The sequence below is a fragment of the Taeniopygia guttata genome, chromosome 7, assembly GCF_048771995.1.
Source record: "Taeniopygia guttata chromosome 7, bTaeGut7.mat, whole genome shotgun sequence".
Taxonomy (NCBI): domain Eukaryota; kingdom Metazoa; phylum Chordata; class Aves; order Passeriformes; family Estrildidae; genus Taeniopygia; species Taeniopygia guttata.
In genome coordinates, this window is record NC_133032.1 from 36,491,400 (window position 1) to 36,510,342 (window position 18,943).

General features: G+C 37.9%; 2 long non-coding RNA genes across 5 annotated transcripts in view; one reads left to right on the top strand and one right to left on the bottom strand.

Moving 5' to 3' along the window:
- Positions 1 to 9,575, bottom strand: part of LOC121470278 (uncharacterized) — a 96,849-nt gene extending 87,274 nt beyond the window's left edge. The window contains exon 1 of one of the 2 annotated variants that reach the window (XR_012056861.1): positions 9,436 to 9,575. This is a non-coding gene — a long non-coding RNA (uncharacterized lncRNA). The remainder of the gene's footprint in view (positions 1 to 9,435) is intronic. The other variant, XR_012056860.1, reaches the window with a different exon arrangement.
- Positions 490 to 17,962, top strand: LOC121470260 (uncharacterized). Of its 3 annotated transcripts, none has more exons than XR_012056866.1 (3): positions 490 to 2,272; positions 7,517 to 7,683; positions 8,843 to 14,671. It is a non-coding gene; the product is annotated as an uncharacterized lncRNA (long non-coding RNA). The 3 variants fall into 3 exon arrangements; XR_012056865.1 differs by lacking the exon at positions 7,517 to 7,683 and adding an exon at positions 14,728 to 17,962 and having other exon boundaries at positions 498 to 2,272; positions 8,843 to 9,711; XR_012056864.1 differs by lacking the exon at positions 7,517 to 7,683.
- Positions 17,963 to 18,943: the final 981 nt, after the last annotated feature.

An 18,943-nucleotide genomic window follows, 5' to 3' on the forward strand; every position in this document is an offset into this window, starting at 1 on the left:
ACATTCAATTTCCCAGAGCACATTAAAGAAGAGTAGAGTCAGAGCAGAGCTCTTGGTGCCCTCCCAGCAGAGGCTCTTCCCTGCAGAGGGGTAATTGCCATCATTCTCTCTCTGCTAACTCTCATATTAAAAGAAATAAATGTGTCAGAGCTACTTCGCTCAATGTGCCAAGGACAAGAGAAAAATCTAAGAGGATATAAAAGTCTTATTAAACATCATGGTCATCTTTGTGTTCTCCTGCCCAGATGATAGAGCAAAACACCTTTTTTTTTTTTTTTCTGCAGGGTAGGAGATGTGATAAGTTTTCTGTGGGAGTGAATTGAGTTTGAGTTTGCAGAAGTAACCTACAAGCAAAAATATAGTGTCTTAATGTTCAGCCAAAAAAACCCAAACAACAACCACTGAAAAATACACCCCAAAAAAAGCCAAACACCCACACCCCTAGTGAAAAAAAAAAAAAAAAAACAAACCAAAAAAACCCTGAACAAAACCAAGAACAAAAAACCTGCAGGAAAAATAAATCTATCACGTAGAAAGAAACTTTCTTGAAAAGCAGCTTTGCTCAGGAATGATGTCCAGCCTCAGAGGAAAGAGGGAAACTTCCTCTTTGGAAGGAAGAAATCCTTTGTAAAACCTCTGGGACAGTGGAAGCTGCTGTTTTCCCCCAGCTGCCTTTCTCCACGTGGTGCCCTGTGGCTCAGGGAGGGGAGGCTGGTGAATAAATCCCTGTGTGGTTCAAGATCCAAGCAGAGACATCAGAAGAGGCACTGAGCTCACACCTCAGTGATGTGAATGTAACAAAAAACAGAGGGAGTGACTTTTTCTTAAGGCAGACAATGATAGCTCAAGGGGGGTGATGATTTTAAACTAAAAGAGGAGAGATTTGGATTTGATGTCGGGGAGAAGTTCTTCACTCTGAAGGTTCCAAAGCCATGGCACAGGCTGTCCAGAGAAGCTGTTGCTTGGAAGTGTTCAAGATGGGCTGGATTGATCTTGTAGGGGGTAGTGGAAGGTGTCACTGCCCATGGCAGGTACACAAACAAGATGGGCTTTATGGTCCCTTCCAACCCAAACTGGGATCCATGATTTTAGGAGACACATTTTTTTGGAGAACGCCTCACTTGACCATAACCTGGTGCTCTTGGTCTTTTCATTGCCAACTCACAGGAGCTGAACTCCTATAAATGCTACATTTTCTGCCTAGAAAAATTTATGTACAGTTACAGCATGTGCTGAAAATGAAGGACAACACGAGCAGAGAAGCAAACCAAAGCAGCTGGTGGATCTGAGGTGGCACCCAAGGTCTCAGGCTGGAATGTGCTGGCAGCCTGGCTGCTGTTGAACCTCCCAGTCTCATTTTGCTTGGTCTGAATCTTGGGATGTTGGAGTTTTGCCTTTGCCAGTTGAGGAGCACCTCAGCCTTCTCTGCATCACAGCTTTTGGCTCATTCCCAGCTGGTGGCTGCTGTGAATATTCCACACTCCATGGCTGGCAGGTGCAAAATGTTTTACATCCACTCTGCTTCCACTGCCTTAGTGGTAAATGCAGTTTCTGGTCCCTATGGAAGCAGAAGCAACTGTCTACACAGTGAAAACTGTCATGAATCAAGACTTTGGTAACAAAAAATCTCCTCACTTCACCTCTCCTGGAGCACACTCAGACCAGATATAAGGTACCAATATAAAGCACCAACACAAAAATCTCTGTGCCAAAAGAAACTCCACACACAGAACCTCTTTTTGTGGGGCAAAATCCTCACTGACCCCCTGCCCAAGAGAGAACCAGGAATTCTGTGCAGCCCCTGATTTCTGGCTGCACAGAATTCCCTCTGGGAAGCACGAACCAAACCTCTCCAGAACATCCCCTGTCAGTGCACGGCTCTGTATCCACTGCCTCTCCAGCCCTTTCATTTCTGTAGAATAATGAACCTACAGAAGATTCCGAGTTTTCCCTCTGGTTTAACAACCCTACCCCTGCCTGTTGCTGATGTGCTCCATCCCTGCAGTTAGCCAGAGAAATAATGATAATTTACACCCAGCTCGCACACTTTTTCGGCATTTCTGCGAGCAATCCAGAGGCGACAGGAACAAATTGATGGAGACAGGAATGGGAGAATCCCACCCTGTCAGAAGATGAATGAGCTGAGCTTGCATGATGTGAACCATGGCTGACAGAAGCGAGGGGGAATCAAAGAGTGAGCAACTTTTGACAACACACGCTTCACAGCTCTGACCACTGAGGATCTACATGATTATCTCCAGACAAAATAACTGTGAGTAAAAGGCTTACATACACTTAAATTAAACACAGCAGGGTTTTAGTAATCTCTGTTTGCATTTTACTTTCTGTTAAGAAGGAAATTGCTTGGACTGGGAACATTTCATTTAATGGCATTTTTAGTTACCTTTTGTACTTCTAATGCCATAGTCTAAATTCACCCCAAATTACCCAGGAAGGCAAAAGAAACTTTTGTCCTTTATTTTTAATTGCTGTAGCTTCCTTACCAATTTTACTAAATTAAATGTGTTTTAAAACATCACCGTATTTGAAACCTAATTATCCCAATCTCTGAATGAAGAATAGCTAACAATACAAACCCCATTTATGTAATTTATTTTGCAAAAGGAAAATAAATGGAATGCAGTTGCAGTAATGATATACATGTTTGCAATTTCACCCTGCTTTTTTCCCTTCCCCACAACAACTTAGGGAAGCTGCATTTTAAATTTTTTTCTTTTTTTAAACAGATGCTTTAAAAGCATCTCTGCTGTGGCATTTGTTGTATCTGTACTGCTCTCAGAATGAGGGAAACTCTGCATAATGCCATGTTCTCTCTAAGTACCATGAAGGGCTTTTGTTTTGTGTGGTGGGTTGGCTTTTTGTTGGTTTTTTGAGTTTTTTTTCTGTTCTAGCTGGTCATGAATGAGGATTATGGCCTGTCGCCCACAATAAGTCATGAATGAAGATCATGGCTGGTAATTGTGATGTATAAAATAAAAAGAGAGGGAGATGCAGGGCTGAGATGCTCTGGGTGTTCAATCATTATTCAGCACAACCCAGCCAAGTGGAGTTTAATCTTCTCAGACCACCTCGTCCCGAGATCTTAAATTTGGGTTTTGTTGGATAAGCCACCATTTACTCACTGCATTTATTAATTACTTGCTGACTTCCCAGTACTTCCAGCGGCATTAAACTCTGTCCCAGGGAAGAAAATTGCTCCCAGCTGATGAGCCCATTGGTTATAAAGCAAGAACACAAACAATCCTCACCCAAACAAACAAATAAAACAGGGAGAAAAACATTATTAGAAGAGTTTTCACTACTAGAGCAAGCAAAGAAAACTACTGGCATTTTACACAGCGAAGTTCCTCATCAGTCAACAGAATTTTCCTTAAATTTTCTATTACAAAAAAGAATCTCAGTGTTTAATATAAAAAATAAAGGGCTATTTATTTTTCAAAAATCATTTAAAAATAGCATAAATACCATATGAATTCAGTTCATATTTCACCTGCTTTGCTTAGGAAGATGACTTCAAGCTCAGCAACCTCTGTGAGTAAACACCGGGGTGTATTTGGTCAAACAACCCAAAATACTTGCTGAAGATTACTTTTACAAACAAGCCTGGGAAATTTGCTTTGCTGTTTGCTGTTGGGTTGTGTTATTTGCTCTCAGCAAGTGTTCAGATGGGCCCTGACTGGTTTATTCAGACAAATATTTGCAAGACCTTTTAAGTTTGGCCTAAATGTTTATTTGTTGAAAAAATTCATATGAGGAAAGACTTCGTTATTCTTCATTCACTTGCCAGCATTGTTATTCCTCATTTTTTAAGCAGTCATATGTCCAGTAAGAGAATGGAGACAATGCCCATGTGATTTTGATGACAAATTGTGTGTTATAAACAACGACTGGTAAAAATGATCAGTGCTTGAATAAGGCCAACACTTGTTTGCATAAACCATCCAGTAAATATTTAGAAATAACAAATACTTTCCTAGAAATCAGAATTGCTGTGTGAGCAGATCGCCAGCAAGAAGGAACACAAAACTTGGGGAATATTTTGTTTGCCACGGAAAAAAAAAAAATTGGACCACTTGTGCCTGAATATTTCAAGCAGAAAAATTAAGCTCAAGCATTTCTTAATATCCCTTCCAACACAACTGGTTATTAGCAGCTCTTCCAGCTAAGGATGCACCTTGGGATTCTTTAAGAGATATTTCTTAAATTAGATAAATCACACAGCTAATGAGACTTGCTCTTGGAAAGCTCAAAATTCAATTTTTGTTGTGTTTTTGGGTTTTTTCCTTATCTTTTCCAAATGTGTTTCCTTCCTTGTGCACATGTGATACTCTGTTAACCTTGGTCCCTGCTACTTGCTCACATTCCTACATCAATTTTATCCTAAAGTAAACCTTTAAACATCAATTTTTAAATTTAATTTTATCATTTCTAGGGCAAAGAAACAGCATTAAAATATTTAACACGTGGCCAGTGAATAGGAGGAAAATAAACACAACATTTGAGGTCTTCCACCTTTCTTGGTGCCCCCTTTATGGTCTCATAAAGGGCAGAAATATCAACATCTACTTCAAGGAGCATCATAATGGTGACCAAAGTGCAACTTTAAAACGAGTTTGCCTGTTAGCTGGGAAACATTTATTTATGCAGTGCTGAGAAGAGCTGGAGCTGAAAATATCCTTTCAGAGACATTAAAGCACATTATTAGGAGCTGTGGCTCACCAACACACAGGTATCACCCAATTTCATTACTACCTGGTTAATTAACCTGCTTAAAGTGTGAAAGTTGGCACCTTGTCATTAGAAGCCATGGGAATAACTAATGAGAAGCCATGAAATAATTTATTTCTCAATGAAAAAGCCCAAAAGAAGAGGTTTTGTCTCATTATTCCTTTTTCCTGTTATCACCTATGCAAAGCCAAGAAGATTTTGTAAAACTTAAATGTCAAAAAAAAAAAAATAAAATACTCTGTGTAGCATCTTAGGAAACACTTCACAGATCTTTAATAAAATGTGGTGTTATCCAACACCAATAAGCAAGCCAAGGACTTTTCAGGGAAAATACATTCACTAGACAGCAGGAATGTGAATATGAATACTTTAATTTAATAGGATTTATTTGCTATTCTTTTTTAGCATATCTAGAGGTCAAAGAGACAAAAAAGACACACTTGAGTTATCAATCGAGAATAAATTTCAGGATAAATAGGGATCTTGTTTTCTACTAACAAACTGCCTGCAAATAAGTAATATTTTTTATCAGTGTAGTCATTTAGGATTAACAATTTATGGAAAAATGAACCTCAGCTTCAGAAAAAGGTTGTAATGAAAATGAGTAATTAATTTTCATTAATATTCCCCACTTTGGGGAACTTGCTCCTTAATTTACAGAAAAAGGAGCAGGTTCAGGAAAGATTTAAACACCTAAACATCACTTGAGGGGTTTGAGTCTGAATTTTGGGTTCTCACAATGACTCCTCAAAAAAATCAAGTATTAAACATCAAAAGAGTCACTGGGCTACTCTGCATACAGTGTAGGAAAGTTGAAATTGTATATATAGATATATATTTATGGAAATAAATAGATATATTTATGGAAATAAATACATATTTATTTATGGAAAATGAGATGCTTGGGGCATTATGGATTCTCAGCAGCAAGTCACACACCTGGGGGAATGGGGTCTGAAATTCTCTGTAGATATCCAGGGCACTGAGAGCAGGATGGGTGAGGCTGCTCCCCTGAACAGCAGATGGGCATTAATGAGCTAAACTGGGAGAGCAGTTCTTAAGATTAAACTTGTGACATCAGGAGGAAATGAGAGAAAAAAGTACAAAATATGAGCTTTTTTTTTTTAAATAAAAGATTAGGAAGCAGTGAGCATCATGAAGAAGAGGAAAAGATGGTTATTATGGGCATCAGAGGGGAAAATTTAAAGCTATAATTTGAAAATATTTGATATAGGTTTAGGAAAAAAAAAGTTGTCCCAGCCTGAGATAAATGAAGAAGTAACAGAAAATGGTCTTGGGAATTGTCTGGTTTTGTGGGAAGGAGAAAAAAGAACGAAAATGTGATGCTTCCATAATGGATTTACATATCATGTGGGTATAAATAAGCTTAATTTTTTGAGAAAAAAACTTGAATGGGCTGAGTGCATCACATTGCTGAGACAGATCTTTTCTTTCTTGCTTTGCTTCCTCCATCGCCTGAGACTCAAATGCTGGATGAGGAACTCCCAACCCTGGCACCTCACTGGAAACATCCCTGCCTGGCCCCAGCCCTGCCACCTCAGAATGAAAACTGAAAGCAAAGAGCAGAGGCAGAGCAGTTTCCTGATATTTGTTCCTAAGAAGAAAAAAAAAATTTAAAAAAAATGCTTTCCTGTGATTGGAAAGCAAGGAAAAAATGAATTAAAAAAAAAAAAAAAAAAAAAAAGGAGAAGAGGAACTGAGGTAACTGAAAATTTGCTGACCTCTTCAGATTTTTGTTACTGCTTTGGTTGTAGTGTCACCAGTGGTGACAGGTGACACATGACTTCCTAAAAAAAATTTAAAAAATAATTCCTGTTTGGCTTTGTTTCGAATTTTGTCATGATTTATCAAAGAGGTACCACAGATCCTCCCTGTCCCACAAGTCTTTGGTTTAAATTTAAAGTCCAGTTTGACGCTGGGCTGCTTAAACATCTTAATGTAGTCTAAGTTTAGGGAGGGAATGAGGGAGATGTTAATTAAAAACTACAGCAGAACTCATTAAAAATGCTTTGTCTGGGTTTTTGGTTCCTCTTTATAACAGAACTACTCTATGGTAATAGGTTTGTTTTTCTTTGAAAGCCTCTTATTTCACTGAAAATCACCACATATCAAAAGCAAACTATTTCCCCTTTTCTTGTATTTCCTGATGGGGAATAAGCTTCTCCAAAGAGCAGAGATGTGCCCAAGGAGCACAGACAGCACCTTCCCTGACCTGCCTGCAGACAGAGACTCCCAGCCACCTAAAATGAAATATTTAAACTGCTTTTCTCAATGCAAAAAGGATCTGCTTTCTTTCCAGAAAGCAGAAACCGACTGCAAGGCTTTGGCTTTGCAAGGCAAGAAAAGAAATACAGATATTGTGTTGGAAGAGAACTTAAAAATCATCCAACTCCACTTCCATGGTAAGAAGGGCTTCTTTACACATTCCTGCTGGATTAATGATCCAAACAGAGAATGAAACAAAAAAAGGTAGAGAATAAACCAATATATGCCACCATTTCACCTCTGTTGGTCCCCACTAATGCACTCTCACACACCCATCCAAAATGGATGCAGTTTGAAGTTTTTGCTCCTGAAAACCAGCTTGAGATGATCTTATTTATTTATTAGTGCCACTGTTCAATTTCTATTTTGGCTTGCTATTTATTATGCAAAATAACATGCTCATATTTTATTCAGCAGAGCATTTGATTAGTGTAAAGCTTTATTTGCTGGCCTCCATAACAGCATTTTGTCTCATCTGCAGGCAATGTAAGAGACCCCAGATCGTTCGTAATTCTGACTGACTCCAAAAGAGGAGAAGACTGTTAAAAGGCTGAAGATTTCTCAGCACGTAGATGGCAGCAGGGCCTTTGGTTATACCAAGTTACAAGATAATTTTGTCTTTGATGGAATGACTTGCTACTTTTAACAGTAAATAAGCTTTTTTTTTTGCTGAAGGTATCTCAGGATCCTGTGGAAAAAATACTCTTTTCTTTAGTGTACAGTCTCTCTGAAGTCTCCCAGCCAGCAGCTCCATTTTCAGAGTCTGTTTCTGGTTTTTAGAGTTATCAGCAATCTTTTTATAAAATCTTTAGCTATTGCATTTCATTAGTTTTCAGGTATTTCATAGATGTTATTTTTTATTAAGATGAATATAAAACATTTTAAGATTTGTCTACATTAATGGTAGACAAAAGTACATTAAATAAATTTTTTTGGTGTGCTTGGACCCAAGTAACCAAGGAAGACCAGATGTCTTCAAAAGCTGTCTTTAGTTATCTGTATAAAGATAATTCCCATAATTTTCATTTTAAATATATTTAAAAAAATCTGCACTACAGGGTACAGAAGAGTCCCTAACCAATAAAATGGGAAAACAACCTAGGAAGGCCAGTCCAGGAAGCCACAAGTGTATAAACTCTATGTATTTGCTTTAAATAACAAATTATGAGCCTGATTCACAAGGACATTCTTGACTCCAGCACATGTAGGGAAGAAAAATAGTTTGAATAGTTTAAGGGGGAAAGTCCAGGATGATTTCCCCTGATAAAGGACCCTGAATGAGGAAAAGTCTTCCACACCACAACCGAGATCCTCTTTAGGGCAATATTGTCTGTAGCCCCCAGTGGGGTGGGGAGAGTTCCCAAAAAGAAGGGAAATTTGCTTTTTTCCCCAGAAAATTCTTTTCTGAGAAGGAACACAGCATAGAAGGAGACCCCACAGGCAACCTGAGAGAAATACACCTCTATGTAAAAATACTTTTTAAAGGAAAGGAAAAAAAAGAGGAAAAAAAAAACCCACCAACCAACCACCAAATATGAATTAAAAAATCATCTTCTCAGGGCAAGGGAAAGCTGTCTCAGCAGCATCACTTTTAAAATGGATAAAAGCCCTTCTCAGAGCTGAAGATAAATCAGTGGCACCAGCTTTAACAAAGAGAGAAACCTTACTTAGGGCTAAGAGACAGCAGGAGTGGTAGGAGTACCAGCTGGAACAGAGATGCACATCAAAGAAATTAAAGCCCTTTGGCTGAAGAAATTACATGGATACTATAAACTAATAACTTTAAATATTAAAAAACCCTTTTCAGGCTACAGCAAAGACACACGTTCCAAGCAGCCAGCCCAAGGTTAGCAAGCACTGAGTGAGCACAGCCCCTCAGAATCAGAGACCTTCACCTTGATGCCTCCCAGGTAACAAAGTGAATTCTTTAATCCCTACTGGTTAAAGACACAGCTTGCTATGTCGGTTTATTTTTTTCTTCCCCCCACTCTCCCCATGCTTTTTACTCTGTTAAAATACATTTGTTAATCATAGAGCAAAGTTGCACAAAATGTTCTGTCTCAGAACAAGGAGTTACACACAGCCTGTGCTGAAGCAACAGCTTGATTTTCAGCATGACTCTGCCTTTTCCCTTGCCCTAGCTGCTAGGCTTTAGAGAGTTAAATTTAAGGTCTAATTTTCTTTACCAGCAGAATGTATCTCATTTGCTATCAGTGCATGCAGTAGACTTTTTTTGTCAACATGGTAATTCAAGGAGGAAGTCAGGCTCTCTTTGTTACCAGATTTACAATGGTTTCTTGAAAAGACAGCTTGTGTATACCTCCTGCCTCACTAGAATACTTGCTTGCTTGGTTCCTAACAATGGCTCATTAAATTCAGTCAAACTAGTATGAAACTTACCTTCAAGCAGTTTCACTTGCTGAACCCCATTCTCAAAGGATTTTCTAATCTGCAATTTCTATTTTAGACTTTGAGCAGGAAATTGGAGAGAAAAGAGCACGGAGCACTTTCTGCAGAAACACCCAAACAAAACAATACTTGATGGTACCGTTTCAGAGGCAGAATAGATTTGTGTCACTCCTGTTCTGAAGGCAATCACGCTCACAACATTTATTCCTAAAGCAGGAGCCTTCCCTGATCGCTTTTGCTGTAATTAATCTCATATTGGAAGAGAAAGTAAGGCTTTTAGCAAACTTTTTTTTTTCTCCCCTGAAATCTGTTACTTTGCCAGTCTGCACAAGAAGGTCCAAACCATACAGAGCTCATTACTAGCTAAACTTTTCATTTACACTTCTCACCACAACTCCCCCAAAAATCTGAGATTTAGTTGGACAACCAGCAGCACAAGGACAGAATTTTCCCCTTCCTGCTACAAGTGAGAATAATTCAGATATGTAATGCTTCATAGGAATCTCTTGATGCACCATTTTCTCACTCCTTTTTTTACTGAGTGTCTTCTTCAGCATTGCGGTTGTGGCCAAACCTCATGTATTTCATACTGACAGTCAAGGAAGGGAAAGGTCACAAATTAAATACCCAAAAAAAGATAATCATAGAATCAGAGAATCAGAGAATGTGCTGAGTTGGAAGGGATCAACACAGATAATCAAGACCAACTCTTGGCCCTGCACAGGACTCCCCAAAAATTCCACCCTGTGCCTGATAGCATTGATGTAACACTTGAATTCTGACAGATTTGGTGAAGATGTTGGGGTTTGGTGCCTTAAATAATTATACATGGGAGATGACACGAGTGTGAATGTAATCTATTGGCTTTTGGGTGGGGATGTTCATGATTCCATAACCTTTTATTGCCTGGCACAGTGATGAAGAATCTGTAGGTGATCAGATACTCCAACTAAGGCACCAAGGACGTTGTCTTTCCCATTCCCTTTGGAATACTCCCACCCCTGGATTTCACATGCAAAGCTGAGCATGGAAATGTCCCTGCACATGGAAATGTCCCTGCACATGGAAATGTCCCTGCACAGCTAAACTCTTCCACAGAGCCCCACTTTTTCTAAGATCTTTTTAATCAAAATCTATTGCATTTTATTAGTTTTCAGGTATTTGATAGACCTTCTTTTTTATTATGATGAATATAAAATATTTTAAGATTTGTCTACATTAAAGGCAGACCAAAAAAATACATTAAATTAATGTTTTTGGTGTTCTCCAATGCAAGTAAGCAAGGAAGACCAAGGAAATAGATGAGGTTTGGCCACAACCTCAATGCTGAAGAAGGTACTCCATAACAAAAGGAGTGAGAAAATGGTGTATCAAGAAATTCCTGTGAAGCTTTACCAATACAATTTAATCTCCATTGTAGCAGGAATGGGGAAAATTCTGTCCTTGAGCTGCTGGTTGCCCAGCTAAATCTCAGCTTGGTGGCCTGTCCTTGCCCTGCCACCAAGAAGGGTCTGCCATGGATTCCCAGTGCTGGGAGCAGCACATGGCTGCTCTAACGTGGGGTTTCTATCCCATGGGCAGCTCAGACCACACGTGCAGCACTGCAAAAGTGCCATCTGGAAGTAATTCCCTGTTATTACTTCTTATCAGGACTGCTGAGGGGTTTTTATTTATCAAGTATAAATGAATCACAGGGCAAACTGATGTCTGCTCATTAAACTATGAAAACTTATTAGGCTATCCTTTTACTGCTCAAAATAGAAGTCTAATAGAGGTAGGCTCGATCATGCTAACCTACAGCATGAATGTGACATGCAAAGGAAGAAATGGAGTGAAATCTGTCTCAGTTATGCCAGGAAATTACATATTCTTCTTAAAGTAAAATAAACACTTGACAAAGCTGTTAATCATCCCTAGTGGAAAGGATTTACAGATTCAATATTAAGATGATGAGCTTCCCACTGGTCTTAGGAGCACTATAGTCAAATGAATCAATTTTCCTCTGAAATCATTTAGATAAAAATTACATTCACACTGAAGAATATGAATGGTTTGAATGCTAAGATGTCACTTTAAAAATGTGTCGTCCCTCCAGTGAGCTCCTATTAGTCCTCAGTTAATATTTAGTATATTTTGAATGACAAATTCAAAGCTGGCATCTTATACATAAATTGTATATCTGTAAAGTACCATATAAGCTCACACACTTTTTTCCCTTACAGAAACAGTGTTGCATAAACATACATAGTCCGCAGAGCCTGAATTAACAAAATATACATTTAAGATTGATTTTTAAATATCACTCGTACCCAGACATTTCACATCAAACCACACTGAAGATCCGCTTCAGAAAAATAAATTTGCAAATTAAATAGCACAAGAATAAAGGATACATATTTATCTTGATTAAGATGATTTCATAAAAGCTCTCAACAATTAAGGGGTTTGGGGTTTTTTTTCAGTAATGTGAAACAATGCTTTGTTGAGAACATATTTAAAAATTTACCTGCAGTTAAAGAGTATCTGGGGACTCCACTCAAAAAAAAAAGAAAAGCAAACAATTTTTAGAAGTTACCCATTCAAAGAGAGAGGGAGAGAGAGAGGAAAAGAAAGAACGAGGCAGGGAGATTATAGAATTTAATGATTAAGAATGTGTGCAGTGCAGTATAAGTACATTTGTTTCCTTGGAAACAAACTAGTACTGTTGCACTGAAGAAATTTGTAAGCATTAAAAAATTCTGTAATCAGGCCCCAGGAGAACATATTAAATTTTTTAAAAGGGATAAATATTTGACATTCCTGGCCGTTTCCTGACTGTACTTGTTGATGAGGCCTGCTGTCAATGGGTGGTGTTCTTGATGTTGGGGAAATGGATCTGTGAACCCACACAGCCAAAACCACTCTTTTCACTGGGTAATCCATCCAGCAGGATCAACAACTCTGGAATCCACAGGCAGATTTAGATCTTTTAAATAGTGGGTAGGTAGTAAATGCAGTTAAATGCAAATAAAGGTAGACTACCAAACCTGCAATAAATGTTCAAGGGGGAATTATTAAGAAGAGGGTTTAAAACCTCTGCCAAAGTCACCCTTGCTTGCAGAAAGCAGCAGGATAGCTCCCAGGGAGAAGACAGGACAATAATTATCCCATTTATGCCATATAACATATTGCACCTATTGGACTTCTGGATTTTGATTGATTCAAATAAAACAACAGGCTCAAAATTCTTGAACCTTCCCTTGTTTGACAACCAAACTCAACACAGTTTTTTCCAGTTGCACAGGAAGTCTGATTTTACTTCAGTTTTGCTAACAAGAAGCAGAACCAGAGGAGCAAAGAAATCAGAAGAAAATCAATTTACAAGGTGGAGGAAAAAACAAACCCAAAACACCACAAGAAATAGTACCTAAAGAGGTTCCAAAAGAGCTGGAGAGGGACTTTGGGCAAGGAATGGAGGGAAAGGATGAGGGGAAATTTCTTCACACTGGTGGAGGGCAGGGATTAATGGGATATTGGGAAGGAATTGTTCCCTGTGAAGGTGGGGAGCCGTGGCACAGGGTGCTCAGAGAAGCTGTGGCTGCCTCTGGATCTCTGAAATTGTCCAAGGCCAGGTTGGACAGGACTTGGAACACCCTGGAACAGTGGAAGGTGTCCCTGCCCTTGGCAGGGGTTGGAATGGGATGAGCTTTAAGGTCCTTTCCAACCCAAACCATTCCATGATTCCATGACTTTATCAGCCATAGTTTGATGCAATGTCCATTTGCAAATGGAAATGACATCAAGTCAGAAGAACAAATCTCTTCTGGTTGGATGACTTTAGATATCTATTTTTCTGCTCACTTGCTGTAAGGTGACCTCACCCAGGCTGTAGCTCTGTGGCAGTAATGTCACTCACCCTTGAATTCCATAGAGATTTATCTGTCACAGGTTTCAAAGCAAATATTCTGTCTCACAATGTACACAGGGAAATGTGAGACTTTTTGGTCATTGTAGAGTAAACTTGCTTCATATCAACAACAAAAAAAAAAGGAATACATGCATGTCAGAAGTAAAATTATTATTGCAATGAGCTCATTTCAGTTTATCCCTGTTACACATGAGATGTAAAGATGTTGTGGATGAGGTTTTATCGTTACGAGAAAATAATAATTGCCAAAATGATCCCTCAGTTTTCCTGAATGAAAAATCAAGATACAGGAAGTTACAGGGGGAAAAAAAAGAGGTAAAAATAATTCTAGGTACAGGTTTTTCATGTAAGTATAACCCTTGAAATTAGTTTCCAGGAGCAATCTTAAATGTGGAAGTGGAAGCTCACGCTTGTATAAAGAATTAGAGGAATATAAAAAGAAAGGTCCCTTTATCCTTCACTTCATCAAAAAAAAAAAAAAATCTGAGCTACTTCTTTAACCTCATCACTCAAAGTCAAGGGATTATGACTCCATCTTTTACAAAATTAGAAAAGAGATTCTTTCTGCCTTCTTGGACAGTGAACCCAGGGCAGAGAATTTGGTGATGTTTGAAACTGGTCTGAAGAAAAAGATGCAGAGCTCCAAAGAAAGAAATGCAGAATTCCAAATGTGAAGATATGGATGCTGTGGGGAGCCACCGCCAGTGCCAGAATTTGCAAACTTCCAGACTGCAGGCTATGGGAGATACTGGCATCCTCCTTGATTCTAGAGATATTCTCATTATTTCAATATATTGCATTGATTTATTTTGACTCACTGGTTCTCTGCTGCTCTTCAATATTTCAGAGTGTTCCTAAAGAGCCAGAAACCAAAGTGCTCTGATATTTTAATATTTTACTTTATAACTATATAATATTTAACACTAGAATACTTCTAACCAATACAATTTTAAATTGCTAAACCTGTCTCTTATCAAAATCAGATGAGGAATATTTGTGTCTCATATATCAAAAAATATCAAGTTGCAAGGGAAAATTAATTTGAGGACTATTTTCCTTCCCAAATTCATACTTTAAGTCAATAAATTCTATGGAAGACCAAGACAAACTTCACTTAGTTATATCTGGGTTTGTCCTGGTTCAGTTTGTCAGGGACTCACAGGGTAATTTATCTTGGGTGGCACATCTAGACCAAACACCCACTCACAAAAAGACCAATCCCAGAGCCCAGGGCCTCCTTGGAACACCTCCAAGGATAATCTTTCCTAAGATTCCCACTGGACCCCTCTTCCAGCACTTGACCAGCCTCAAAGAGAGAAATTTCAAGCTTGATAAAAAATAATGGCCTTTTTTTTTATTTGTTTGTTTGCTTTTAGGTCCTCAGGCTGATACTTTGATGGGATAGAGACTCAAGTTCAAATGGACATTCTGGCCTTTCCTGTAGCTAATAATGAAAAACAAAGCCCTTTCCTCAGCTATCTCAGCTCTTAACTCGACCCTGCCCTCAGTGTAGACACAGATCAGCTCAGAGAACCTCTGTTCTTTTATTTATACAGAATTTGAGAGGAAAAAACATCTCATCCAGAAACAAATTGTGTTTTCCAAATCACACATGTGGCCTTCAACTCTAGGGATTAAGTCTTACCACTCTTGGGGAATCTTAATCAGTTCTTCCTTTACTTCTGTCTGCTGGAACAAGACTTTTAGGAAAGGTAAATTCCCATTCCTCTTGAGAAGGGAGACTAAAAACTCCAGTCATCTTCTCCAGGAGACGTTCATAATTTCCCATCAGGTAATCAAAATATCCCACAAAACATAGCATAGTGTGTTTCATGCAGAAATTAGGGACTTATATACCTTTCCCATATCCCAATTTCCCTTGGTGTCATTATTTCTTGTTATAGATAAAGTCACATCACCAATTTTGACCTTTTTATAGTATTTTTGTTTTACCAGTCTTATGCAGATTGGCACTTTTTCCTTTCAAACTTTTTCCTTTCCATCGTGCATGCCACTTTTCCCAAAATTCCTTATTCTCAGGGTAAATTTGAGACTGGAACCTCTGACTCCTGTGCACTGTGATTATCTATGGGAAAAGTAAAACTGAGCCAGCTCTAGGGAGATCGTTTCCTTTGGATCTCTGCAGGGACCCAAGGGTATTGCTCCTTTGATACTATTTTTTTTTTTTTTAGGAATCCTCAAGCCTGTCTGTGTGCAGTGGAAAGTTTATTGTGATATGACCATGTGGTAATAATATATCAAAGTCCAGCATTAAAATATTTCTAAAACATGAAAAATGGGCTGTTCATAATGTTAAAGAAGGACAAGCAAATTTGCTGACAATGTGGGTAATTTCCTGAAATCAGAGTTCATCTTGTAGCAAGCCCATGTTCTGTGGACAACAGAAACAAGCGGCGCATAAATCACTCACTCAACACGCACAATATCCTCTGTCCTACTAATCACACGGGTTTGGGATCACAGCAAAGCACACTGTGCCTCTTTCAATACCCATGGAAAACAATGGAAAGGCTCCCGTTGACATGGACATCAAAGGATGACTATTTCATCTGGCTGCAACACCACCAAGGTCTTAAAACAAGACCTGCAGAGAGTTTTTTATCCAAAAAATGAAACTACTTTTAATCTTTACAATGAATACACGCATATAAGAAAGTCACAAAGCATAAAAGATGGATTTATCCATTTTCCACACCTGGAAAATGGATTGTGGAAAGTTTCTCCTAATTTAATCAATAGTCTTAAATGTATGGTCAAATATTCTGATTTTTTTAGACATCTGTATATTAGTTTAACTGTTGGAGCATAAACACTCCCAATAACTTTGAGAACACACATATTAAAAGTACGACCACATCTGCATTCTAATGCAGTAATATTTTATAAATCATTGTGAGGGTATTATATTTTGAAGGACATTAAAACTCATTGCACTCCTTGGGTTTTTACAATTTCACGGTTTTTAAAGTAGCAACTTTATTTTACTCTTTATAAGAAATTAAAAAAACATCATATAAATGTAGTTCCATTTTCTAGTTTGGGACACATCCTGCTCTGAAATATTTTACAACTTAAACACTTATTTTCAGCAAGACAAGAAAATTTTGGGGGGTTAGGGGCATGTCCATGTCTCACAACCTGATACTGCATTACCAGAAGAGAAAGATCCCTTTAGTACAGGGAAAGGAAGACTGGGTAGCAAATAAATTAGGTACAGACATGAGATAATGGAAAGCACAGTAATCAGAAGACATGTTTTATTATTACAGGTGGAGATAATGTCAGGGAAAAAAGTGTGGGAGAATGCCTTGGGCTTGTTTTAAGACCAACATAAAAATGCAATACCTATATGTTTGCTTTAGCATCTTTTTTTTAAAGTAAGGTTTATTTTTGCCCCGTATTTATTTACTCTTCAGATGTAAAAACACACTCATTGAAATATTTAAACGTGCCAAATACTTGGGATTTAACATGACCGTGTCTGAATGCGAGGTCACTGTTTTGCTTACAGCAAAAATTTCCTACAGTCACATAAAAACTTCCCCTTCCATAACTTTCAGTGGGGTCACTAAGAAATTCTTCTTCTGACCTACAGCAGGTTTCTAGATTTTTATTATCTTTTAGAAAATAGGTAAAAAGTTCAGTAAGAACTTTGGTCCACTCTAAAGTCTTTCTTTATATGACCATGATTATTGTCCTGATCCATCAAATAGCCTTGCAGATATTTTTTAGGTTCTACATCTCAAATTGCACGAGAAAATTGTATTTATAATCCTCTGCCATTACCCTTAATTTCAGAAAGAAGTAAGAATAGAAAGATACGCAAATGCACAAAATTTGTTTTGAGGATTTCATGATCGTTTACCTGATGTTAGCCAATATTAATAAAGATCTAAAGTACATACAACACAAATAAGAGTAATTATATAAATTAGGCAGCTTTTCTCTTGAATTTTTAAACTCAAACTTGGAATAAGAGTAATGCCCCATAAATACCACTATTTTAATCAACAAAGTCTTGCTAATGTCCATATTAGGAACAAGAGGTTTAAATATTGGCTAAATTTTCACCTGTATTCTGCAAGAAATTGTCCATTTTATGACAGCAAAGTTAGAAAGCCCATTATTGCCATGAGAAAAATGTTTTTAAAAAGTTGAGAGAAAAAGGAAAATGAAATATGAATATTAACCACACGCCCCAATTTCTCCACCCACCATCCAGTCATTTATAGGCAGTTCATAGAAGGTCTACTGGATTTGCTATCACACAGTGACAGAACAAAATATTTCAGTACTTTGCAAACTTGAAATTTTGTAAGTGAAAACTGTAAGGTCTTTGAAATGTTGGTATCCAATACAACTTCTACAAATTTATCCTTCTAATTAGCATATGCTCTTAAAATAGTTTCTGAGAACATCTTTCACCACATTTCTTTTTAAAAAATATTATTTTTATTAATAATCACAAAATCATATGATACTTCTTTTTTAATAACATTTTACAAGTGAACGCAAGGAGTGTAAATGCTGTTGGAACATATTTTTATTTGATTGTTCAAATGAATACCTGTGTTACCTTTTTTTTGTTTGTTTTAGCAAAATTGCCTGAAAATACTGGAGCCAGATCTGGTTCAGGTAATCACAAGTGCTTTTGTTCATTTCAAGTAAGAATTATACCATATGCCATGCTTGAAATTAGAAATTAATCATCACCCACCACGCAGACAGTTTTGATAAAATTCCCTTTTCCAACTAAAACAGTTATACAGCGTTTGCAGCTTCACTGAAACTCCGTGTTCCTTCAGTACAAGAAAGAAAAAAGAACAGAATAAAAGCTGATTCCATTCAAGAACGATTGCAACAAAACTTTTCCATACTTGTACCATCTACCAAGATAGCACTTGGACAAACGTTGGGAAAAAATGACTTAAGAACCTTGTGCACTTGAGCTGCACCACAGTTTTACTCACAATTCTTTATCAACACCTAATTTCTAAAAGCATCTTTATGCACAAGAAATGAGTTCAGATGTAATGAATTAATCACCCACTGGGACTTTTTTATAGATAGGTTATTCTACACAAGCTTATCTAACCAGGCTAGAAACAAAAACTGTATTTGTGTGCTCTAAATCATCACCTAACATTTGGGGACTGAAAAAAAAAAATGTTTTAATGCAAGACAACGTTCCTCCAGCCTCACTGATAGCACGACATTGAGGTAACAAATTAGGTGCATCAGCCAAAAGAAAGGGACATTGGGAAGGGAGCTGGGTCACCAGTTATACCAAGACTTCAGAGGAAGTAAAACAACTAAGAAGGAGCTGAAAATAATGTCTGACGTCTTCAAAGGGAAAATTGAAATGAGATGGAGATAGCAATCAGTGCCAAGCTGTTTCTGTCAGCAAGGAAATGCAGACCCTCCTTTGTATCTGATTTCACAACCCTCACCAGTATCCCCTCTTTGGAAAACTTTTCCAGTATTTACCTGCGTGGGAGCTCTACATCACTGTGAGAAAGAGAATTTTACCATGAGCATTATCAGGTCATTGTTTTGGGCAGCAACAACACT